At 43.8% G+C, this 25,587-nt stretch overlaps 1 long non-coding RNA gene across 1 annotated transcript in view; it reads right to left on the bottom strand.

Annotated features, from left to right (window-relative positions):
- LOC310689711 overlaps nucleotides 1-23,666 on the bottom strand; it is a 43,670-nt gene extending 20,004 nt beyond the window's left edge. Inside the window, exon 1 of the long non-coding RNA XR_014517609.1 lies at nucleotides 23,162-23,666. This is a non-coding gene — a long non-coding RNA (uncharacterized lncRNA). The remainder of the gene's footprint in view (nucleotides 1-23,161) is intronic.
- Nucleotides 23,667-25,587: the final 1,921 nt, after the last annotated feature.

Below are 25,587 nucleotides of genomic sequence, written 5' to 3'. Positions count from 1 at the left end.
ATGTTGAGTCCCAAAACTGGGACATGCGTCTTCCCGTCTGTGCTCCTGCACAAGTCATGTGACCTGTGTGAGACCATAGAGCCCAAAAGATGGATATTTTTGGGGGGGCGCATGATCTCATGTCATCTAAAATTGTGCATTTTGGGAAGCCACGTAAGATCACAACCCCAGAAAAAAGCACGGGGGGGGGGGAGAGATTCCAGCACAAAATGAGGCAAAAGGGCTGCCGTGTTCTTGGCGGGGGGGGGGGGGGGATGGGATACCCTGGTTTTTCCAGGACACTTGTGGGGTATGTGAAAATACCCTGAAAGCTGTGAACGTTCTGCATCATATGTGATTGTCTATAACAGGAATGGGGAATCTCGGAGATCAAATGAAGCCTTCCAGGTTGGGGTGGGGGGAGAGAGAAGAAACTATCCTATTGTAAAAAGGGAAAAATCTCATTTGCTGCTGTGTCTATGTTTGCCTCTCAACCTCCCCATGATTTGCATGTGCCCCCCCCCAGAGCGAAATCCAGAAGGAAATGCAGCTTTCATGCTGAAAAATGCCCTCCCCCTGCAAGTCTATAGCTGCCCCTAAATATTTGGACAATTCCTTTTACTCCATTAAAAGAATCCTTCTGGAAATGCATTGCTGAGCTAATGACAATGCAGCAATGTTTTAGTAATACTACTGTAAGCGTTTTACCAGTTTGGTTTCCGTCCTCCTGGGTAATATATTTCCATAAGAAAATGGTGTGTTTCTTTCTTTCTTTGTTGGCGTCCAGCCTCGGCATCCAGACTGGTGAAAGGCGAGAAGGATCCAGAACTCATATAGCGCTCTTTGCTCTTCCAACATGACATCCTTCAGAGACGGAGCTGCTGGCTTCAGATGTTATCTGCAATGTACGGTCAGGGATTGACCTCTCTTTGATCTTACTCCTTTGCCCTATGGCATCCAGCCACCACCTGCTGATGCTGAAGCCACAGGGCAGCCAGCCCTGGGCTGTGTTGGCAAAGAAGATGGAGCGAACAGCGTCGGGAGAGCCAGGGATCTGAGCAGGCTGGGGAGGGAGCCTGCGAGGATCAAGGGAGAGGAAAGCCCTGCAAGACTTAGGGGGAAATCTGAGTGAAATGGGATCTCTACCTAGACAGGCAGGAAATGCGGAGAAGAAGAGGAGTTTTTGATATCCCGCTTTATCACTACCCGAAGCGGCTAACATTCTCCTTTCCCTTTCTCCCCCATAACAAACACTCTGTGAGGTGAGTGGGGTTGAGAGACTTCAGAGAACTGTGACTAGCCCAAGGTCACCCAGCAGCTGCATGTGGAGGAGCGGGGAAGTGAACCCGGTTCACCAGATTACGAGTCTACCACTATTAACCACTACACCACACTGGCAAATGGTTTTAGATGGAATTCACATAAATAAAAGCAAGGTACTTTGTGCCATAGAGCAATCCTCTGTTGGAAAGGCTCACAGGAGAAAGGGTCCCCTGGAGTTGGCATCCCTGGTGGTGGCTAGAAGTCCTTGCTCTGTTCTTCCTCAATGATTCTCTCTCTCTCTCTCTCTCTCTCTCTCTCTCTCTCTCTCTCTCTCTCTCTCTCATGAGCCGTTCTCTGGTGGTCTGAATCAGGTTTAAAGAAACACAGCAGAAGGGAAGATTATCCGTGGGTGCGCTGGTAGTGCCCTACTGCGCCTCCACCTTCAAGGCTGCCTGCTGTGGGAAGGTCCTCCTGCATTCATGGACACTCTAACCCATTTTTGAACCCTGATTCCTCAGGGTGACTACAAGAGGCTTCCCTGCTGCTAACATCACCCTTGAACCCACACTGCTGATAATGAGGTGGAGGTAGTGAGGCTGGGCACACTCTGCCCTGTTTGCATGTTTTCTTGAGTCCCATTCAGAAGGCCTGAATACAACTGAGGAATTTGTATCATTGCGTCTGTCCTTGCTCATTTTGTTTGCCATTTCATAATCCCATAGCCTAAGGATTTCTCTATCCAATCTCAACATCCACCTTTCGCCACACAGGAATACTTGTGTGTCTGCATGTGTGCGTATGCAAACCGTATTAAATCCATTGGGATATGTATTTGTGCAGGATGTATTGATGCAAAATCTGTCCCAGAAGAAGGAATCCATAATGAATACATGCTCCTTCAGTGCTCCGTTCACTGACCAGTGAGTGAGTGTCCCAGGATTCATGCGAGCTACAGAGTACCTTTAGGCCTCATTTTTTCATACTGGATCTGCAGTCCCCTGTGTGTACAGATGGGAAGTACATTCACAAATAAACACTTCCCCTGTCACCATGGCGATGAAAACACATTTTGAACAGTTCAGCAAAGTGCACAAATTTGCATTGGGCAAAGCCTCTGCTTTCCACAATTAACTGTAGCATATCGGTATACTGTTAAGCTTTAAATGTCCAAGACAAGAAATTGCCCGCAACAGGAGCAACCTTTTTTTTATTTTTAAAAAGAAAAAACCACAAGTTATATATATTAAACTGCTTACTCTCCAGGTGTTCTTCCTTCGGACAAACCACTTTAAATAGTTTCCAGGTTTCTTTGCAAACAATGTTACATTTGCTAGTTTATAGTTTCCTGCCTTGAGGCCCGTTAACATGTATTCGAATCAATCTTGCTGCTCTGTAATCTTTGGGACCTCTTCCCTCAAATCTAGTGCACTTTTAAAAATGCCATTAAAAGGTTCCTCACTGTCTAAGCCGTCACAGCTTCGTGGATGCACATTATCTGGGCCTCGGGCTTTGTCTACATAAACTCATTTTATGTTTTTATCGCCACTGCGGTTCTTATCTGGGTTGTCATCTGTGGGCGAGTGATCCCTGACGTACGCAGGCCACATATCCCTAGTCCTTTGTATGGACGGAGACAAATGAACTGTTTCACAGACATGCCGTTTCCTATCATGCTATATCCGCTCGCTGCTATCTTCCTGCAGTGCACCCAAAGATTACCCTTTGCCCATTGTGTATATGTCTGAAACGCAACATTTGTTATATTAATCACGCAGCGCTCGCAATGCCCGAGGAAACTCGCCGTGCTCTCCATTAAGAACAAACAACACTATTTGAAACCAGAGGCCTTCCTCCTGGGCATAGTGGACCAATCGGTGTTAAAGAAGGATAGAACTTTTTTTATGTATGCCACAGCAGCAGCAAGAATTCTCATCGCAAAGCATTGGAAGACACAAGATCTACCCACCTTGGAAGATTGGCAGATGCAACTAATGGGCTATATGGAGATGGCGGAAATGACTGGCAGAATCCAAGACCAGGGAGAGGAGACGGTGGAGGAAGATTGGAAAAAATTCAAAACATATTTGCAGAAATACTGTAAAATTTTTGAATGTTAAGGACATTGAAATGAATTGCAGGGGCTTTAGCAACAAAGTAAAATTTAAGATTGGATTAACAACAGATAAATTAATAGGATATGAATTTGCTGAATAAATTTTTAAAAAAGGGATACAAGAACGGGAGACGTGAGGAAGTCGGGAAAATAAGTTAATTGAAGATGAGAAATTAAGAAAGAGGGAATTTTTGTTATTTGTTATTATTTGTGTTTTTATCTCTTTTTCCCTTTTCTTTTAATGTGCTTAATGTTTGTATTTTTGTATTGTATTGTTTTTTGTGATTTTGTACCTTTTTGTCTTTGTATGCTTTTTATTGTGAAAACTGAATAAAATATTTATTAAAAAAAAAAGAACGAACAACACCATTTATCTCTCGAGGCAGAAGGAATGGTGCTTTAGGGTTAGAGCAGTTTCACCTGTAATCCAAGCAGACCCATTGGGCTGCTGGACTTTGGTACCAGCCCAGTTCTACACTGGCTGCAGCCTCATGATCAATTTCCCTCTATGGTGGGGATGGGGAACCTTTTTGCAGACTAAGGGCTGCATTCCTTCGTGGGCAGCCTTCCAGGGGCCACATTCCAGTGGTGCGCAGGGCCAGAGGCAAAAGTGGGTAGAACCAGTGGGTAGAACCAGCCGATTGGGCGCCTGGGGCAGGGCCAACCGCCCATGGGGGCACTGAGGGGCCTCCGACGAGTCTGCCTGCCTCTTCCCTCTCAGGTGCCCTACAGCTGAGGGGGAGGCCGTGGGCGGACTGTTTGGCGCAAGCGAGGAGCCTGCGGGCGCTCAAGCCACCGCATCACTCCCAGGAGAGATGTGTGGCTTGGGCACGCTGCAGGCCCCACCATGAGTGCCACCCACCATTTTGCCCCCCCCCCTCAGTGGGGACACCCAGGGCAGCCTGCACCTACTGCACCCCCCTTGCTATACCCCTGGGTGGAGCAAAGGTTTTTGGCATGGGTGCGTATATCCATTTCAGTTTCTTTCCACTTCTCACTTTTCTGGTCTTAAATTCCATTCTCCAGGTTTCTACATCAGATTGTGATTTTATTTATTTTTCAGCCCACATGAGAAATCATCATCATTTTAGTGCAATTTTCTCCCAATGTGCACATTATTGCAAAGCAATTTCCCCCCAATATATTTCCAACAAAATGTGCCTTTTAATGCACACTAGCATATGCACTTTTGTACAGATTACTTGGTTGGAGAAGTGTACTGCAGAATTGAGAGACGTGCTTTTGTGTTTCTGTGAAGTGCCACATTAAGTGGCATCCAACATTGCATGTTGTTGTTGTTTAGTTGTTTAGTCATGTCCGACTCTTCGTGACCCCATGGGCCAGAGCACGCCAGGCTCCTGTCTTCCACTGCCTCCCGCAGCTTGGTCAAACTCATGCTGGTAGCTTCGAGAACACTGTCCAACCATCTCGTCCTCTGTCATCCCCTTCTCCTTGTGCCCTCCATCTTTCCCAACATCAGGGTCTTTTCCAGGGAGTCTTTTCTTCGCATGAGGTGGCCAAAGTATTGGAGCCTCAGCTTCCCCCTTGCAGCCCCTAAAAAGGCTCTTCATAGGGTTAGAGGCACTCTGGGCTGTGCCACCCAGAGCTGCAATGGGTGAAGTGGGGAACACCCAAAATTTAGTGCAGGAAATTTGCACCAATATTGAATAGGCCTCCCAAACCCCTAGAGAGAGTTGTGATGTGGGGAGACTTCAAGAGAGGGGAAAACCCATTGTACAAGCTCAGCTTCTGAATCTGTAGTGTTTGATACAGCCCATCGGAACTCGCCTTATATCAAGCCAGGCCATTACTCCATCTGTCTCAGTAGTGTTTGCAGTAGGCTGCCCTCACTTATTGCCCTCCAGTTCCCAGCAGCCCCAGTCAGCCTGGGTCAGGGATGATGGGAGTTGTAGTCCAATAACATATGGAGGGCACTTGCTTAGGGAAACCTGATCTATGCAGACTAGAGGCAGTTCCCTGGAGTTTCAGACCAGAGCCTTTCCCAGCCCTCCCAGGAGCTGCTGGGGATTAAACCTGGGATCTTTTGAATGCAAAGCATATGCTCTCCCACTGAGCTATGGCTTTCCCCCAGTGTGTACCAAAGCCACCAATGTCCTTGTTCAAAAGCAGTGCCGCTGTGAGTACCAGATGATGGGAGAAACACCAGGAGGGCTGTTTTCTTGACACTCTGCTTGTCAGCATCCCAGAAGCATCTGATTGGCTACCAGTATACATACAGAATACAATACGAGATATGAAACTAAACCAGTGAGTTTCTTTTTATGCTTTTATGTAGATTAGTTGTTCCTGAGAAATGTGGTGCATGAAAGAACCCATGTCTGCGAAGGAGCCTGTTTTCAATCCTCATTTTGGGTTTTTTTTTTTGTTTTTGTTTTTTTTGGGGGGTGGACTGACCTTCCCTTGAAGAAATCTCCCTTTGATCAGAATGATTTCATGTTTGACTCTTCCCTCATCCATACACATTAGTTCCGAGTCGCAGTCGTAACCCTCAGTCAAATCTGCTCAGACAGACCTGTCTCAGCTATTTGAGCCACAGAAATTATGTAGGCACCTCTAGTAGATGGCTGTCAGTAATGCTAAGCCTTTGCCGTTTTGATATAAAGGCATGGAGTACTTCAGGTTTCTTGATTATTTCCAGAGGTTCTCAAGATGAGGTGTCTGCAGTGTGCAGACTGTGTGTTTATCAGCAGCTGCACTCCATTCATTTGGAATTGTATCTCAGCTGCTAAAGTAGGAAGATAGGTGTCATATTATATTAAGTGTCTGCTTTGTGTTCTGTGGTACCAAGCATGGGAACTTGACATTGTCATGGTCCCAGAGAGAGGACCTTCAGGGTCAAGTCCAAGCAGAACAACAAATTCTAACCCTTGGAAGCTCCAGGAGCACTTTGGATTGTATCCAAAGCTAGTCCCACTTGAGGGAGATCCACTGAAATTAATGAACCTAAATTAGCAGGATCTATAATTTCAACAGGTCTGCTCTGAGTAGGACCAGCATGGAATGCAACCCATAGCCTTAAGGGCATGCATTCTCTGTTGACTTACAGGTATCCAATATGAAAACAGGATCCATACTCAAGTTTGGTGTGTGTGTGTAGAAGACTATATGTAGAGGAAATCCTGATCATTTCCACTGAAGATCTCAGGGTTAACACAGTGGGTTGGATCCGTAACAGCAGTACAATCCTCTGCATGTTTGCCAGAAGCAATTTGCACTGTGTACAATAGGACTTACCCCCCAGGTCTGCATTCAAAGATTGCAGCCTAAATTAAGACCTATTTGGGTGTTTCTTTTTGTGAAGAGAGAGTAGGGTCATGGACTCTGGCCCCACCCCTGCCATTGTAGTCCCTGCTGGTCCCATCCCCATGCTGCTCCAAAGAATTATGGGAACTGTAGATTGTTAAGGGTGCTGAGAGTAATTAGTAATGTGAGAGTAAGTAGTAATGTGATAATCTTGCATTTCCATTTCTTTCCAACATATGGAAATAAAATACTTACTTTATTATTACAAGTGAGAGTTACTATTTTAACACTACTGTGTAGCAATCTCCTCTTAACATGAAATTTAAAGAAAATCTACGCATCATGTCCCATATAGTCTCCTAGATATCCATTGGGATTGTTATGTACTGAAGTTCTCACCCTGAGCCAGCAGGGGGATACTGTAGATAGTTTTCACTCAGGGCCACATAAGCAAATAAGGAATTGAAAGTGACGTTCAGTGATTGGCTAGTTACAGAAAATTGTTACTGTTGCGTTGTAGTGGAGCTCTATATAAGCAGGCTGGCTGAACCCTTCAGTTCAGTTCTGTTCTGGCCTGTGAATAAACAAGAGCTGTTTGAAGAATCGCTGTGTCGTCTGATATGTTCACCCACAACTTAACAGGGATAATTCTGCCTATATCTTGTGCATAGTTGTCCTTTATCTGTTGCAGTCCTGAATCATATTGTAAAAGCGTTTTACAAATATTTGATAATAGACAGTCCCTAGTCTTTGTTATTAACCTGTCAGCTCGCTTAATCAGCACTTAATATTTAAGTACCTGCTTAATGGTACCTAAACTACTCAAACCAAGAGGGATTTGTTTTGTTTAATTCTTTCTAAATCTCAGAATATGTCACCATCCTATCTTGATGTATTAAATTTTTATACCTATAAAAACTACACACACACACCCAATATCTGAAAACGACTGGTCATAGTTCTTTCCAGCTCATCACAAATAATGACGTTAAGAGAGTTTAGCAGAAGATAGGGATTTTCTGGCAGCTTGATCCTTGGAGGACTACTAATAATTGTCTAGTTTCACAATCATTTCAGATTCCTTTACAGGCAACGAAACTTTCCACAGATAAAATGGTTGCTAAACTGCTTAATATATTAAGTTAATGGCTTTTCCATTCTATCTTTACTTTGTGCCAGCCAATAAGATGACAGAGTAACTAGTGGTCATGGATATATTTAATTTTATATACTGGTGCAGTCTTTTAGGTTTGTGTCAAATAACTGGAATATGAAAAACTGCTCCGTCTATTTACCAAAAATTAAAATAAACAAAATGAGTGTAATGCCACCTCTGCATTGCCTGTCACATTAATCTCAGATGCTTGGCAAACATGTTTTTGAAAATAGAAGGTCTTGGGTTCAATCCCAACTCCAAGTAGGTTTGGGAAATGCCCAAGTAGGTTTGGGAAATGCCCCAATCTAAACTAGGTTGGCCAATGGTCTGTCTTAGCATGAGGCAGATCCTTAGTATGAGGCAGATTTAAACCTGGTAGACTATGGCCAGGATTGCAGTTTTCAGGTTAATATCCAAATCTTTAATGGGTGGGATAACATCTCCCACTCTTCACAGCCCAGTAAAAACATTTGGGATTTGTCCTTACCTCAGAGTTTGGTAATGCGTGCTGATTTTGTCATGGCAATTAAGTGTCTTTGAATTAAGCAAAAGACATTTTCCTTGTGAAGGTAAAGGTAAAGGGACCCCTGACCATTAGGTCCAGTCTTGACCAACTCTGGGGTTGCGGCACTCATCTCGCTTTATTGGCTGAGGGAGCCGGCGTACAGCTTCCAGGTCATGTGGCCAGCATGACTAAGCCACTTCTGGTGAACCAGAGCAGTGCACGGAAACGCCGTTTACATTCCCGCCAGAGCGGTACCTATTTATCTACTTGCACTTTGACGTGCTTTCGAACTGCTAGGTTGGCAGGAGCAGGGACTGAGCAACGGGAGCTCACCCCGTTGTGGGGATTCGAACCCCCAACCTTCTGATTGGCAAGTCCTAGACTCTGTGGTTTAACCCACAGCACCACCCGCGTCCCTTTTCCTTGTGAAGGAGAATGCATATTCTTATTCTGGAGAAAAACGGGTAGCAGGCAGAGATTGTTTTGAGAGCACCAACTCTTGTTTCACTTCAGAAGGTATTGAGCTATATCAGGCACCTCATCGGGCAAAAGCTTGTGCCAAACATCTAGAATTTTATTTATTTTAAGCATCTATCTATTAAAAAAAATGTATAAATGGGCTTTCAGCCTGGTTTAGCTTATGAATGGGTGAGGTGGAAATGTAGCTTCCTCTAGCTAATTCAAGGCATGTTAATTTACAGTGTATCCCTATGCATAGCTACTCAGAAGCTACTCAGATGTCTACTCAGAATGAACTTATTCCCAGCTAAGTGTGCCTAGCATGGCAGCTACAATGTTCAACAGGGTGTTTGGGGATCTGAATTAGAATAAAGAGTTACTTCCTTTAATGTCAAGTTTATGTACGGACATTACAGAATGAGTGGTGTAGTGGTAAATTTGGAAGTGCAGGAATTCATCCTGACAAGCCCCTCTCAGAGTAAAAAAAAAAAATGCAAGTGGCTGTGTTGATCTATAGTCACATACCCCTGCCCCAATGCAGGACACAATTTCAAATTTATTAGGATCAAAGACTTTCACTGAATAGATGTTTATAGAATAAATTCACTGTGTAAAAGAGATTTAACAAAAGATCTCAAGCCAGCTGAAACACACTCTTTAGCCTTTCAGTTAGTCTTTCTATGCAAGATTGTTAGCATTTCTAACAGTGAAGAGCGAAACAGTGAAGCAGGAACCCCATCTAAGAAACCGAAAGAGCTATCCAGTGTCTTCTTGTTTAATTTCCGTACTCTCCACATTCACCCAGTGCTCATCTGCCACAAACTTGAAAGCCTCGTTATCACCTGATCCATTTACCACCAGAGCAAGGAGGTTCTATCAATTGCCGTGGTGCTCTGGTATGACATCACCATTTCTCTGTTCTAGAGACAGCCCTGGAGCTGAGCTCCTTGCTGTTCTCTCTTCGCTATGCCACAGTACAGAACACAGAAAGTAGAGGCTGCTCAGATCGCTTTCGGATAAGAGCATTTCAGCTCCTTTAATAGATTAAAAACGCTTTGGAAAAGCTCGAAGCCCATTCGCCGCCATGTTATCTTTTTGCTCTGTAAATAACCTAGCAAAGAAAACACATCCTGTGGATTTCTTTTTTCTTATTTTAATTTAAGGAGGTGTCTTTGGGTAACATTCTCATGACTCTGCACCTCTCATCTTGACCTTCTGCCCCAAGTTCTGGTGACAGGAAGTCAGTTGGATTTTGGAGGGTGGGTTTCGATTTCAGGGATGCTGCTGCTATCCAAGAAAGCAGGCAATTGATTGAGGTCAGCAGGTCCCACACATACCTTCCTCTTTGTTTTCCTGTCCTCCGGGGCAACAGCTTTGAATAACAACTCTTCTCTTCTTGTAATTGAGGACATAAAAATCACTCTCAGAGGCTCAGATCCTGGACTTTACAAGCCATCTTCTCAGCGGGCCCTAGACTCCAGCTATTGTGCCTGTTTCGCATTGTGCCTTTATATTCTTGACCCTGCTGCAGACTGTAATCAAGACCAAGTCCCATTGTGCTAAGAGCCATGCAGAAACATAAGAAGCTGTGATCTTTGTCTCAAAGGGAATAGTGCTGAAGATAATCAGGTGGGAGAACAGGGACAAAAGGCAACCTAGAAAGCAACATTTGAGCTGCCGGGCCACCAGGTAGCAGCATACACATGGCTCTCACATTGTTTGTCCTGCGGTGAATCACAAGAGTTTATGCTTCAAGAGGTGCAGCCCGGGCACCTGATGAGATAGGGCACAATCCAGACAAATTCCCACCAGTCTCTCCGGTTTAAATCAGTGGGAGATGAAAGCTTCACTTTGGGTGAATTGCTGCAGTCAGGACTGATTGGGGGCATAATAGAAGTTTGTAAAAATTATGCATGGCACAGAGAAAGTGTCCAGAGAAAGGTTTTTTCTCCTTCCCTCATGAAATTGGAACTTGTGGACATCCATTCAGCACATAGTTCAGCTGTGGAACTCACTCCTGTAGGAAACAGTGGGGGCCTACGAAATGGTCACTGTGCCCTCACATGAGAAAACAGGACGTCCCATCCCCCCCCCCGGGACACGTGCGGGGTATGCTCTTGTAGTTCGGTCCTGTTTGCAGGTTTCCCACAGTCAGTGTCGGAACAGGAGGCTGGCCGAGATGGGCCCCGGGCTCCTGGCTTCCATGAAGTCACTTGAAGGTTTGAATGAGTTGTATGCATGAGTACAAGTTGTCCATAAAACTGGAAACAGGTTTCTCTCTTCACTTGTCCCTACAGCACTCTCCATTTGTATGTTGTTGTGCATGTGTAAGCTGTGTAAAACATCAGCTGAGCTCATGGAGGCCAGGAGTGGGAGCAGCAGCAGCAACTACCCTGATTCCTTCCCCCACAAATTCATCAGACAGTGGGAGGAAAAAAGAGGATCACATCTACTGCAAATTGAGTTTCTAATTCACACTGGCAAATTTATCAAGACCTTTTTTCTTTTCATTTGCAAATACGTATTGATTTCACTAGGAGCGTTTCTTCCTCTCTCATCTTTGAAACCAGGCATTTATGCTACAGTAAACGCAGCAACCTGATGCTCATAAGATAAATGGGCCTGGTGAGGACATGCCATATTTTATGGGCTATTTTTGTCCTTGGCTATGAGCTAAGCTGAGGTTGTTTCAGAGTCAAAGAGCACTAATAATCTGCATGGAACACATCAACATCCATCTCCTGTAAGCTCAATAGTGAGTTGTTTCTTGTGTCCCAGGTCAAAACGAAACATATATGGGTTTCTTTACACATTTATACATATTCCATATGGAAAGAGTCAACAATGCAAGCCTCAGAAATTCCTCTCTTTGTGTGTAAAGTGGACATATTTGCTGGAACTTGCAAGAGAATGTAAAACAGTTTTAATGGCATATTATATGCAACTCACATTTATATCACGAAGCTCCATCTCCCATCAAAAGGAGAATGAAGAGAATATTTCTTTTATTATTGCAATTATTTTGTTTACTAGAATTTTCCAAGGGAGAAAACATTTCTGAAAAGCTCTGAGAGGGTCTCTCTCTCTCTCTCTCCCCCCCCCCTCAGTGTCCTTGAGTTCCCTCTAACATGTGGGAAATGTCTTTAACTCTTTATGAGTGGGTGGAAGAAAGATCAGCATTTGGGAACAATTTGGTTCAGAAACCCCATGTGGCTAAATCAATAGGTTTTGTGCTCCAGGGCTTACAATCAGTTCCCGCTTGATGTTCTCAAACATGCATCTAAGATATGCTTCCTGGAGGGCTTTGGGGGCCCCTCTGCCCTGTGAGGCAAAAGGAGCTGTTTTGCACAGCCAAATTCCTCAGTGCTCTCATGCACATAGGGGGACAGAGGTATGGAGGAAAGCTTGTGGGAACTCAGCTGTAAATGCAGGCGACCATCTCTGCGACTGCATCTGCAAGTTTAAGTAGGGCCACAGTGATAAAGTGGTTGCCAACTCGCCAAGGATGCAGTCTAGTGCAGCATTCTCTCAACAACCCTGTGAGGTAGATTAGGGTGAGATTGAGTGGCTGGCCCAAGGAGGGGTGGAGATTTGAACCCTGGTCTCCCAGGTCCTAGTCCACCATACTAGCCACTACGCTACACTGGCGAGTTCCACAAATCTACATTTTAAAAATACAATAAATTACAACACAATCCTATGTATAACCTAAGTAAATTCAATTAGACAATAGCCAACATTAAGCAAGCGGCCTTCCACTCATGTAATGGAACTTCCCTCTCCTCTCCTCCCCGCTGAAATCCATTTCCCCCAGTGGAATTGGGGTCTGGCAGCACTGGAATCCATTCCCGGAACACTAAACTACTTGAAATGAATTCAAATCTCTAGGCCTGATGAGCTGCGCCCAATTTAAGAAGGATATTGGCCAGTTGGAATGTGTGCAGTGGAGGGTGACCAAGATAACCAAGGATGTGGAAACCAAACCTTATGAGGAACAGTTGAAGGAGCTGGGTATATTTAGCCTGGAAAAGAGGAGACTGAGAGGAGATATGATAGCCATCTTCTAATATCTAAAAGGCTGTCACATGGAGGATGGAGCAAGCTTGTTTTCTTCTCTGGAGGCTAGAACCCAAACCAATGGATTCAAGTTACAAGAAAATAAACTCGTTCCGGAGGTCCGTTCTTAACCTGAAACTGTTCTTAACCTGAAGCACCACTTTAGCTAATGGGGCCTCCTGCTGCCGCCGCACCGCGGGAGCATGATTTCTGTTCTCATCCTGAAGCAAAGTTCTTAACCCAAGGTACTATTTCTGGGTTAGTGGAGTCTGTAACCTGAAGCGTATGTAACCCAAGGTACCACTGTAAACATCAGGAAGAACTTTTTGACAGTAAGAACTGTTTGACCACAACAGACCCCCCCCTCCCCATGAGAGGTGGTGGACTTTCCTTACTTGGAGGCTTTTAAGTAGAGGTTGGGTGGCCATTTGTTACGAATGCTTTGAGATCCCTGCATTGCCGAGGATTGGATTAAATGACCCTCAGGGTCCCTTCCAACTCTGCAATTCCACGAGGGTATTTATAGAATGCATACAGGAAGTGCAGAAACATTTAATCGTTCATTTGCCTTTCATAATGTTAAAATGCACTTTATTTGGGTATGTGAGATTGTGTGTGATATTTTACTGTAAGCTGCTTCCAGTACAGATGCAGTCTTTTATGAAACATGTCCTAGAGAAGGAATGAATAAACATTAACCAGCAATTCTGACTTTCCTTAAGCCTTTTCTATACAGCTATCTTGCAATTTACGATTTGATTTTTGAAAAAAGAGGATTTCTTTATTAGGCAAATGTATGCATAAAAGAGCTCATCAGTCAAGAGTACCGTAAATGTTATATACATGCCTATCCTTCAACTGCCCCCCCTCCAAAAAACACATTTCCACTGGTATTATGACTAATCTGAGAAAACCTGCTCTGTTGGCATTTGAAGGACCTCTGCTATCTTTTCAAACTTAAATCTGCCAAGTGCTGACACAAAATCTAAGGTGGGATGAGACATCTAGATTTTTATGTCTTTCAGAGCATCTGGGATCTTTAAAACCAAGAAAGGCTTTATGATTTATTACCTTTAATTGTCTCACACGGATGTTAGACAGAATAGATTGTTGCAAGAAACCAACATAATGCAGATGTCCCGCTGCTGACACTTTGCAGGAGGGAGTATTTCTCCCATCTTTTGGAAATAAATAATTTTTTTTTAAAAAAAATCTTATCTTCCCTCATTTTTCATGACACATTTTTTTCCTTTTACTTTTGTCCAGGTTTGGAGAGACATTTATGGTCAAAACTAAAAGCAAAGCTGCAGAGCTAACTTCCTTGCAGGCACGTTCAGTGCCCCAACACCCTGCACAGACTATGAACTCAACAGGAAAACATCCTACAAAGTCACTCCATTCTGCTGTGAAAACAGATTCCTCCATGGGGGAGTCGGGGTCTTCCCTTGTGCATTGCTGCGGATACTAATCTGTATTGGATGTTTACTGTGCTCCTTCTAGAGATTTGCTGGCCTCACAGGAAATGAATAGGTACAAAACAAGGATGGCCAAATCAATCAATTAATGCTTTCGTGTCTTCTCATTTTTCCAACTTTTTTCTTCAGATCACTCCATCTCTGAATTAGTTTGATTTTTTTTAAAAAGCACCAGTGTCAAATATTAATATGCATTTTCAAGCACATTTATCCTAATATATGCCGCTTTCATACACATTTTTTGCTTTAATATATGCATGTTGAAAGAACTTTTACTTAATGTAATGCATTTATTATTATTATTTATTTAATTTGTACACTGCCCTTCACCTGAAGGTCACAGGGTGGTTCACAACATAAAAGTGTAAAATGAGCACACAAAATACATAATAAAAAAGAACAAAAACAAACCAATACCCCCCAAGCCATTCGCATATCATATCATGATTTTTTTTATTTAAAAAGACCTCCTGAAAAATCATAAGCATTTTAGTGCACTGCTTCCCTAATACAGTGGTACCTCGGGTTAAGTACTTAATTCATTCCGGAGGTCTGTTCTTAACCTGAAACTGTTCTTAACCTCAAGCACCACTTTAGCTAATGGGGACTCCTGCTGTCACTGCGCCGCCAGAGCACGATTTCTGTTCTCATCCTGAAGCAAAGTTCTTAACCCGAGGTACTATTTCTGGGTTAGCGGAGTCTGTAACCTGAAGCGCCTGTAACCTGAAGCGTATGTAACCTGAGGTACCACTGTATACCCTTTTTTGCAAATAAATTTTCATCAGTATAATGCATTCTGCACCTTATTTTCACTAACATATGCACTTATATGCATACTTTACCCCAGTTTTGCACATATTGGCTGGAGAACTGCATTGCAAAATTCAGATGCGTAAGTTTTGAAGGACAGCCCTCAAGCCCTCAGTGCGCATTTTTTTCAGAAAATGTGAGCTAGGTTACGTTCTCCTTTAAATGTGAACGGGATCAAATTTCTCCCTATCCCTAACTCATAACGCATCTTGTTACCATCATACTAGTAGTAGGAATCACAGGTGGTAAGAAAAATAAATATTTGCACGTGTGTGTGTGTGTGTGCACACATACACAATGCAACAATATATTCTCTGTAGCTATTCTCTTTTTACATAATCAAAGATGATTATGTATGAATTCCATCAGGGTCTACTACTATGTTGTCATCATAGATGATATAATGGTTACAGCAGGTTACAGCAACAGCTAAGGCGACATTTTGCCATCTTTGCAGCATTAAGCAGTTGGTCCCTTACCTTTCCCGCCCCGAACTGGTCACAGTAATCCATGCGATGGGTCACCTCCAGGCTTGACTACTGTAATTTGCTCTACGCGGGGCTGCCCTTGAAACTGTCCCACAAACTCTAGCGGGTGCAGAATGCTGCAGCGAGGCTCCTCATGGGGTCCCTGCCATGGGAGCATATTCGCCCAGTGCTTTACCAGTTGCACTGGCTCCCGGTGGAGTATAGGGTCAGGATCAAGGTGCTGGTCTTGACCTTTAAAGCCCTTTGTGGCTTAGGGCCCTCGTATCTATGGGACCGCCTCTCCTGGTATGCCCCGCAGAGGACCTTAAGGTCCATGAATAACCATAGTTTAGAGGTCCCGGGCCCTAAGGAAGTCAGATTATCTTCCACCAGGGCCAGGGCCTTTTCTGTGATGGCTCCGACCTGGTGGAATGCTCTGTCCCATGAGACTAGGGCCCTTCAGGATTTAACCTCCTTCTGTCGGGCCTGTAAGACAGAGCTATTCCGCCTGGCCTTTAATTTGAATTTAGCCTGATCTTTTATTTCCCTTCTCTTCCCTCCCCATTTATGAAGATCACCCGCTCTGAAACCCCACAGCTAATTCTCCCCTGGCCTCCTCACTGGCCCAAGTAGGACCAATTCAGCCAGCTAGCCCTGGGGATTATGTAATGCTTATTTCCCCTAAATTGATTTTTGAATTTTGATTTTTATTGTTATTCATGTTTTTATACTGTATTTTATGCTGCTTTTATAATTAAGTGTTTTAAATTTGTTGTTAGCCGCCCTGAGCCCGGTTTTTGAACTGGGAATGGCAGGGTGTAAATAAAAAATTATTATTATTATTATTATTATTATTATTATTATTATTATTATTATTTTAATAAAATGGTTAGAAAAAGCAGCTACCTATCATACTGTCTTAAAACCATCCTTTTCTCCTGCTGCGCTGTGTCCTGCTGAACTCAGAAACACTGAAGAGGCAGGAGAGTTTAATTACCTGGATCACCATGCAAAGATAAAGCCAAACCCCGGACAAGTTCTCTTTTCCAGACTGCTTCCTGTCTTTCCAGGCCAGGATGAATCTTTGGATATCCTAATGCAGCTTTCCAGCTACTTCAGGACATCAGCCAGGATCTATGGATGGTTCAGTTACGGAATAGGGATTCTGCCCAACTCTGGAAAAGATGGATTTTGATGAACAGATGATGGAGCCAGGCTTTGCAGATCTGGGGAAGGACAATAGCCAAACTTCAACAGGCAATGGTTGAAGCCCAGTACGTTGACACAGGCGGATGAGGACTTTGGCAATCTATATCAGCATACATGCCTTCTGGCTGAACCTGGAAAGGCACGTCTGTGCCACCCTGGTCTGGGACTCAAAGTATTGTTTTTTAAAATAACAATGTTCTTTATTTATTTACTCATACATACATACATACCCCACCTTTTAATGGCTGTTGGAGGAGAGCTGTTAACCCGAGACTCATCTACGCTCATCAATTATATCATTATAACTGCGTTATAATCATGCGACGCCAGATGGCACTGTAGAGCCAATGGGATTTTCCATTAAGAGCTTTTATAGTGTTTTTTTCTGTAGTTTTTTTTTTTTAAATCCTGTATAGATCCAGCCCCAAAAAAAGGTCTACATGAGACTGCAAGGCTAAAGCAGCTCCTCCTCTACCTGGTCTTCTGATGGGTAATTGGTTGAAGGTGGGTCTTTTCCCTCCTCCTGAGTAGAGCCTTCTTCCTGGGTACAGAGAGATATACGGCAGACTAACAAAGAATCATAGAATTGTAGAGCTGCAAGGGAACCCTTCTCCTTGCAAGTGTTGGCTGCTTGTGTATATACTTCCGTTTCTTATACATGATATTTTTACATCTCAGCTCGTCTGTAAGCTCCTTATGTAGCCACACCAGTTTCTTTAGGTGCTTCCCACTTTTCTTTCTTCTTGGGATTGCCTGCCTTTGTGCCTTCAATATTTCACCTTTAAGAAGCCTCCATCCCTTCTCTTTGAGTATTTCTGACCATGGGATCTCATCCAGTAGTTACTTAAACTTTTTTTGAAACAATTTCTTAAAGTCCAGAGTGCATGTCTGACTACACTCAACTTCCCCTTGCCTCTGTATAACAAAATCCAAGAGAGCAAAATTGCTTCCTCCCAAGGTTCCCAGTACTTTCACTTTGTCAATCAGTTCCTCTCATTAGTGAGGACCATGTCCCAGAGAGATGACCCCCTTGTTCCTTCTTCCAAATTCTGGGAAATGAAATAGTCAGTGAGGCAACTGAGGAATTTGTTGGACCTTACAGTCTTGGCAGAGTTGCAACAGATATCAGGGTACCTGAAGTCTCTCATGACTATTAAATCCCTCCTTTTTAATTGTTTGGTAATCTGCTCTAGGAAGGCACCATCCAAGTCTTCAGTCTGGCTTGGGGGGTCTATAGCAGACACCCACAGTAAGGTTAGCGTTGTTTCCCCCTCCTACAATTTTCACCCATATACTCTCAATCTGCCTCCCACGCTCCAAGTCACGGATCTCTCCACAAGTGGGATTTTTGAAATTTACTAACACTGCCTCCGGGAAAAAACAACGCACAAGGGTTTCCATTTTCCTATCTGCACCATCAGGGATAATGCCAGCAGAGCAGCAGGAAAATGCATTTCAGGCTATGGCCTTAGAGCAAGCAATCTTTTGCTCCTGGGTGATGCGGCCTCCGTGGGAAGCTTCGTTTATCTCAGATAAACTCAGCTGTGCCCTGCATTGAGGATGAGGCCTCTCTGTTGACCTGCATGCAAAGAATTCCACATGGAACCTGCATGCTTCTATTTCGAAAAGCTTAAATAAATAAATAAATAAATGTGAGGCTCAAGGATTTCCATATTTCTATAGGGCAGGGATGGAGAGCTTTTTCTACAGCCCAATTGCCACATTCCCTAGTGAGCAACCTTCTGGGGGGCTGCATTCCAGCAGTGGATGGGGACTGGAAGCCTAGCTTCTGAAAATTGTTTATACTTCTAGATCTGTCTCCCATCCATGCAAGCAAGAGGCTTTATTAGAGTTCAGGGACACACCTCAGCCAGCCAAAGACCCGGGAGAGGAGACTGAGCAGAGCTGGTGAGCGGTATGGCCCAGGGGAGTCCTGAAGTCCAGACAGAGAGGCCTAGGGGGCAGCATTTGCTCCCCAGGCCTGAAGTTCCCCACTCCCACCCTATGGAATGTGGCTTGCTGGAGCCATTTGGGATTATTTAGCGAGCACAATTCCTTTCCTACAAGCATCTGGGAGGGTGAACTTTTGCCATCTTCTTGTCTCCTGATAAAATATCTGATTACCTTCTGGCCTGTTCCAACCCAACAATATTTATCCCCGAGGGCTGTTTCCCCCACCGCCTCCCTCTGGCCAAATAATATTTTCCTATGGAAATAATTGTGGGCCAGGATGTTCACATTTATTGAGCAGACCACTTAAAACACTTGCCAGGGCTTTAATGTTTTGCGAGTTTGTGTGTTCCTGAGACGATGGTTATCACACAGGCGGCCTCTGTGCGTCCACTCCGTCTCCAAAATGTGAATTTCAATTTAGGTCACTTTTGGGGTTGCTTTTCTCCTTTGGTTTTGCTAGTTATTGATGTTTCCAGATTTCTGAGTGGTGGAGAGAGGATGGTGAGCCAGCCTAATCGAGATGCTCCTTGCTGAAACAGATCAAGGGTTTATCTAGCCCATTGTCCTGTTTCCAACACCAGCCATCCAGATGTCTAAGGGTGCATATAAGCAGGGCATCACAGTTAGGAATGGAGAATGTTGTCAGTTTCAGTTCTCTCAGGTTCTCATTTGCCTAGTCCCCCCCCCCCCCCAGTTTTCTACATTTCTACAATGGTTTCATAAAAATCTACTAGCATTTTAGTGCACATTTATCCTGATACACACATTTTGGTATGCAGCTTGCCCTACCCTAAGGCACTTTAGTTTGCCATGTTCACTAATATATGCATATGTACACAAACTTGGCACTAGTATGTGCATTTCTGTACTTACACACTACTTTGCAGGAGAACTGCATTTGAAGAATGCTGAGAAGTATGTATTTGTACTGTATTTCACTTTGTCTACTGCTTTGTATAGTGTGAATTAGCTATGTTTGCCTTTAAAGGTGAACTTTCTCTCTCATTCCTAATCAAAGCAATCCCCGTTTCCTGTGACACATTTTCAGTATCTTATACTCAGAAATAAACATGGAAGTCCTTTTTTGTACAGGATGTTTTTGCCATTTGAGCCACGTAAAGACCCACACGCAGAGAACAAAACATTACAGTGTGGACTATTCCCATTCAAGGTTCTTGCCAGGCACTTCATAGTGGTGAGGAGGAATGGAAGTTCCCCCAGAATGCCTGCTTTATATACATTATTTACATAATGGGCCCCACGTGATTGGCTAATTCCAGGATTCTCCTGTAGGCCAATCAGGTTGCGGATTCACTTCCACCTGGAGCTGGATTGGGTGGCTCCTGTGGACCAATCAGACTGCTGCATTCTGAATCCTATTGTTCTAGGATCAATCAGACTGCTACATTCTGAATCCTATTATTCTAGGACCGATCAGACTGCTGCATTCTGAATCCTATTGTTCTAGGACCAATCAGACTGCTACATTCTGAATCCTATTATTCTAGGACCAATCAGACTGCTGCATTTTGGATCCTATTCAGCTCAGTACATAACATTAGGATATTCCATTCAGTTTGCCCTATCTCTTATCTCTAGTTTTCTGCTCCTCTGGAACAGATGCTCAGCAGTCATTGCCCACTTTGCATGCTCAGTCCTCACTGGGACAGTTTGGGATTGTCCCCTGCCCAGTTAAGATTTTTTCTCTTAGGTTTTTTTGTGTGGAGGGAGAGGAGGAGACAGTGACACGCCTCTGACGGTGGTGCTGTGCTAATCAGAATAGGGCTGGGATATGGGGAGGCAGCAATAGTGAAGTTGGGGGAGCTTTAGGGTAGCAGTCCACAGGCATCTGCACTTATTGGGCTGCAAACACCCCACAGTCCCTCACACCATGCTGCTGCTTCATTTCCTTCCCAATGAGCACAGCACCACCACTGGCAAGACACCGCTGCATGCACGCACTGCTGCTGTTCCTACACAGTTCAGTGTAATGGTTAGGGTGTTGGACTAGGAGCTGGGAGACCAGAGTTCAAAACCACACATGAGGTGACTTTGGGCCAGTCATTGTATTTCAAAAACCTAATCTACCTCACAGGGTTGTTGTGAGGATAAAATGCAGAGAGGAGAACCCTGTATACCCTTGAGCTCCTTGGAGGAAAATGATCACACACATGATTATTGGGATCCCTTAGGTATGTAGGAAAGGTGATTGTTTTGGGGGGAGGGTAAGGAGACCATTCTAACATGGCTCCTTCAAGCAGGCTGAAGACAACTTTCTCCACGCAGCTTGAGTGTATCCATCATTCTTGATTTGAAGGATGATTGTTTATTATTTCAGCCTAATTAAAATCAGTTGGATTGTTTAATTCCATATCCCCACCCCCACCCTCACATCTGTTCTTCATGGGCAACGTAGCAGTGGCACGTGGCAGAACTGGAACTCAAAGAAGATGCACCAGGGGACCAAAGAAAGCAGATTTGTATTCTGCCACGCTCTCACATACTCGCCAATGGAATTTCCACGAGATCTGGCTTCACTGAAACGAAGCAGCTCCTTTCTGCAATCTCCCCGAAGAAAACAACATCGCTGTATACAAGGAGCTTCCGTGTTGCCGGCATTCCAGCTGTCTCAAAGCCACAGCATTTAACTCTCTCCAGATGTAGCCCCCCACCCCCTTATTGCAAGATTATTCTCCTTAAAAATAATAAAAGCATGGAAAAAGCTTTCGGCAGGTGCCGATCAACGTCAGAGTAGAGAATTAGATGGTTCCCCCCTTTTCTCCCCATGTGTGATCCCCCCCAAAAGAATGCTCCCCAGGCCCTGCCCCATTTTGCCCACAAAGCCTCCTAATCTTGAATAGCTCCGTAATTCAGAGAGAGAGAGAGAGAGAGAGAGAGAGAGAGAGAGAGAGAACGTCCCCCGTTTCCCATTGAAAGAAGAGTGCTGAAAAGGTTATAGCTGCAGCTGTCAATTTCCACTGATGGGAAGGAAGTAACCATCTATCAAGAACATCACTCTTATGTAGAGTTCTTGTGGGTTCAGAGGCTTCCATGCACTTGCATTCTTATCTTAAGATGGGAACTCTGTTATTTTGTATGGAAGCATCTAACTTTTTCCAGCGGGTTCATTTAGGATCCCTTTTGGTTCAGGTGTGTTAGGGGGAAGCGCCCATCAACAGGCTGCTACCATGTGTTATGGAACTGAGTGGCCTTTTAGCAGCATTGTACTAAATCTTGTGCTTCCCACAGACATTTGGCTGGCCTCTATGAGAACAAGGATGCTGGACTAAATGAGCCGCTGGCCTGATGCTGCAGGCTCTTCTTGTGTTCTTAAAACAATTATTTGGGAGCTCCTTTTGAACAAATACCAGGAACATAAGAAGCTGCCTAGTACTGACCCAGACCATTGGTTCATCTAACTCAATGCCTGGCAGGCAGCAGCTTTCCAGTGTTTCAAAGAGGGGTCTGTTTCAGTCCAACTTGAATGTCTTTAATGGAGGATTAGACAAATTTGTGGAGGAAAAGCCTATCAGAGGCTATGAGCCACGAAGGCCGTGCTCTGCTCCCACCACCAGAGGAGGTATATTTCTGAAAACCAGTTGCTAGAAACTACAGGAGGGGAGGGTGTTATTGCTTTCAGGTCCTGCTTACAGGCTTCTCAGGCACCTGGTTGGTCAATGTGAAGACAGGAAGCTTGGCTAAATGGGCCATTGGCCTGGTCCACCAGAGTCTTCTTATATTCTTATGTAATGTCATTCACAGATCATGTAAGGTAAGCCAGAAGAGCAGCCTCCTTGCTTTAACTGCAGCGTTTCTTAGTCCTGATATTTGCAGCAAAACAAAAGGTTTTCCAATGCTGATAAATAACAACAAGCAAAAAAGCACATTCAGTTTCACAGCTTTGGTGTCTGAACTACCAACCCACAGGGCTGTTGTGAAGATGAAATAGGGGAATGGAGATAATAAAATACACAACCTTGAGCTCTGGGAGGAAAATAAAGATTCAAATATACAATAAGCAAATATGTGCAGTTTCACAACTCTCAGAAATATATATTTGAAACACTTTGTCAACCTTGATAAACAAAGAGAAATTATTGTGCTCAAACACAGTCAATAGTCATTTTAACTTGCAGCAGCTTTGAGATGTCCAGATATTTTGTGGCTGCATTTGTGGAGACATTTTGTATTTTATATTTTTGCTTTATGGTTACTGCATATTAACAAATAGCATCCCAGTTAAGACAAACAGACCAATAGTGGCTGTGTGGAGAACATGGAAGCTCAGCAGGTGGGGGACTGTAATATTCCATTTCTTTCTGAGGAAAACCCTCATTTATTTTCAAAGCGAGTTGCTTTTCAGTAAAACCTACCAAACCCAGCCAGTTTTGTTTTATTCTTTAAAGGCAGCACATTGTGTAAATGAAATAATGGGGACACAAGCAAACTTACCACCATGCTCTCCTCCATTTAGCTTCTCCTGCTGCTTTGCAAAGGGCCTCTCCTGAGTCCCAGGTGGGGCTCTGATTGCTTAGCAACAGTGATTAAGTGACCTTAGCAACAGAGGCCTACCTAAGCTCCCTTGTACTCTTGGTAAGGAGCTGTATTGGTGTCCCTTCGTCCCTTGAGCCCTTGGCAAGGAGAGTGTGTGGATGGGTGCGCAGGCTCCTAGACACCCCAAACCAGGGTCGAGAGGTGGTTGGGCAGACTCAACCAACTCTTAGGTATGTCCCTGATTAACAACGGTGCTGCCCACGGAGTGCTAAAGCCTTAGTGATATCTCACATATTGTTTTATAACTTTCATTAGATGTCTCTGATTCACTTCCTTTTTTAAAAAGTGAAGCGCCTGGAGCCCCTGCTAGCATTGGGCCTGGTACTTTTGAATTCCTTCTACCCCCCTCTGTCAGTGGCCCTGATGCAGTTACAACTATAGCATCCCTTGGAGATAGCAAGCTACCCAGCTTTGGCTTAAATACTTCCTGCCTAGCCCCCTGCCTTCATAACCAGATCTTGGGCTGCAGAGCCAGATCTCTATTCTTCAGAAAAATGAGCAGGAACTGGAACCTCTTACAGAAGTCAGGGAGTGTTACTTGAGCCACTCCGGCCTATCAGTGCAAGGCTTGTACCTTGCAGATTTTCTCATTTGGGCAGAGTTGTTTAACATCCACAGCATCCAAACAACTATCAAGGCATGGTTCTTTCAATGGAGACGGCAAATCAGCATATGTAGATGAGTACACACAGAGAGAACTTCTACCTCAATTGATATGAATGGGGTAGACCGTTTGGATGGCTGAGGTGATGACTGCTTGAGACCTGGACAAAGGATACCTGCATTGCAGGGGGTTGGATTAGATTACCATTGTGGTCCCTTCCAACTCTACAATTCTATGATTCTATAGTAACCCCCCCCCCCCAGGGAACTGGTGGTGGCATGCCATATTGGTTGTGCAGTCTATTGCAGGACCTGATCCCACCGGTTTACTTGTATGAGGAATGGGGCACCTGTGGCCCTCTAGATAACATAAATATCAATAATAAAATGATTATTATTTTAGAAGATATCTGAAGGCAGCTCTATATAGGGAAGTTGTTGTTTTTTTTAAAAAAAAAGTTTGATGTTTTATTGTGTTTTTATATTTTGCTGGAAGCCACTCAGAGTGGCTGGGGCAACCCAGTCAATTTTATTATCTAAATAATAAAATAATAAAATTATTATTTAAAGTTGTTGGGTTTCCATTTCTCAAGATCCCTGACCCCTGGCCATGCTGGCAATGGTTGATGGGAGTTGTAGTCCAAAACATTATGGAGAGCCATTGGTTTCCCATTCATGACCTGATTTTCTCATCATGTGCATACCTCCCTGTTCTTGCAATTGAAGTACTTATTTGACCCCACTATATTTTCTCTAAGCCCTTTGCTGGAGCATTGCAGCCATTTATTCAACCATAGGAAACAAGTATAACATACTGGCTAACCAAAAGTGCAGTTATTTCTGTTCCTGAAGAAGACTTTGTAGGCAAGCTCCATATGTGATACCAACTTCCTGAAAAAATAATGTCCTTTAATAGGAGTGCAGGGCAGGTCCCAATAGGACCCATGGATCTGAAGTGGAAAGGAGGTTTATTGAATATTAATGGCTCCCACCCACCTGGCAGGCTTTACACAACAGCTTGGGAAACAATTATCTGATGGCACTGAAATTTCTTAATGTTTGCATTGAAATACGAGTTTAGCTGGTTTCAGGCTGATGTTAATGGAATAAACAGATCTTACAGAAGATTAAGGAATGATGTCCAATTCCAGTCTCGATGCCTCTTAATAATACACCTAGTTCATTAAGTTTGTTTACTATATTACATCAGTAATAACAGTTGTTTTTTAGTGGGGCAAAAATGAACAGTTTAAAAACAAAAACAGCCACTTTTTAAATTGCTTGTTACAACAGGCTGAGAAATCATCAGTAACGATCTTTTGGGGTAACAGTGATGCATCCAGAAATTAAAAAGTCTGCTCCAGGCAAGTATTTGGTGCTTAAAAGTGGAAGTGATATGCAGTTACTACCTTAATGTTATTTCAACTTCCCAGATCTTACTCTTCAAACACATCACTACCAAATATCTGTAACTCATGCCTGCCTTTTGTGCTGTTCTAAATCCTCTTTAAAGTCAATGATGCCTCGGGTTCAGGGATGCATTAAGACCTTTAGAGGCCATAAACTCTGAAAAAAGGTTATGTGCCCCATATATATATATATATATATATATATATATATATATATGTCAGGGGTTCAGGAGCAGAGGCAAGGGCAAGGGAGGAAACAGAGAGCGAGGGGGAGGAGGCAGAAGAAAAGATGAGTGATGACGACGACCCGAG

Source organism: Podarcis liolepis (assembly GCF_965112155.1).
Source record: "Podarcis liolepis genome assembly, chromosome: 12".
NCBI lineage: Eukaryota > Metazoa > Chordata > Lepidosauria > Squamata > Lacertidae > Podarcis > Podarcis liolepis.
This window is presented reverse-complemented; position numbering and strand designations above follow the sequence as displayed.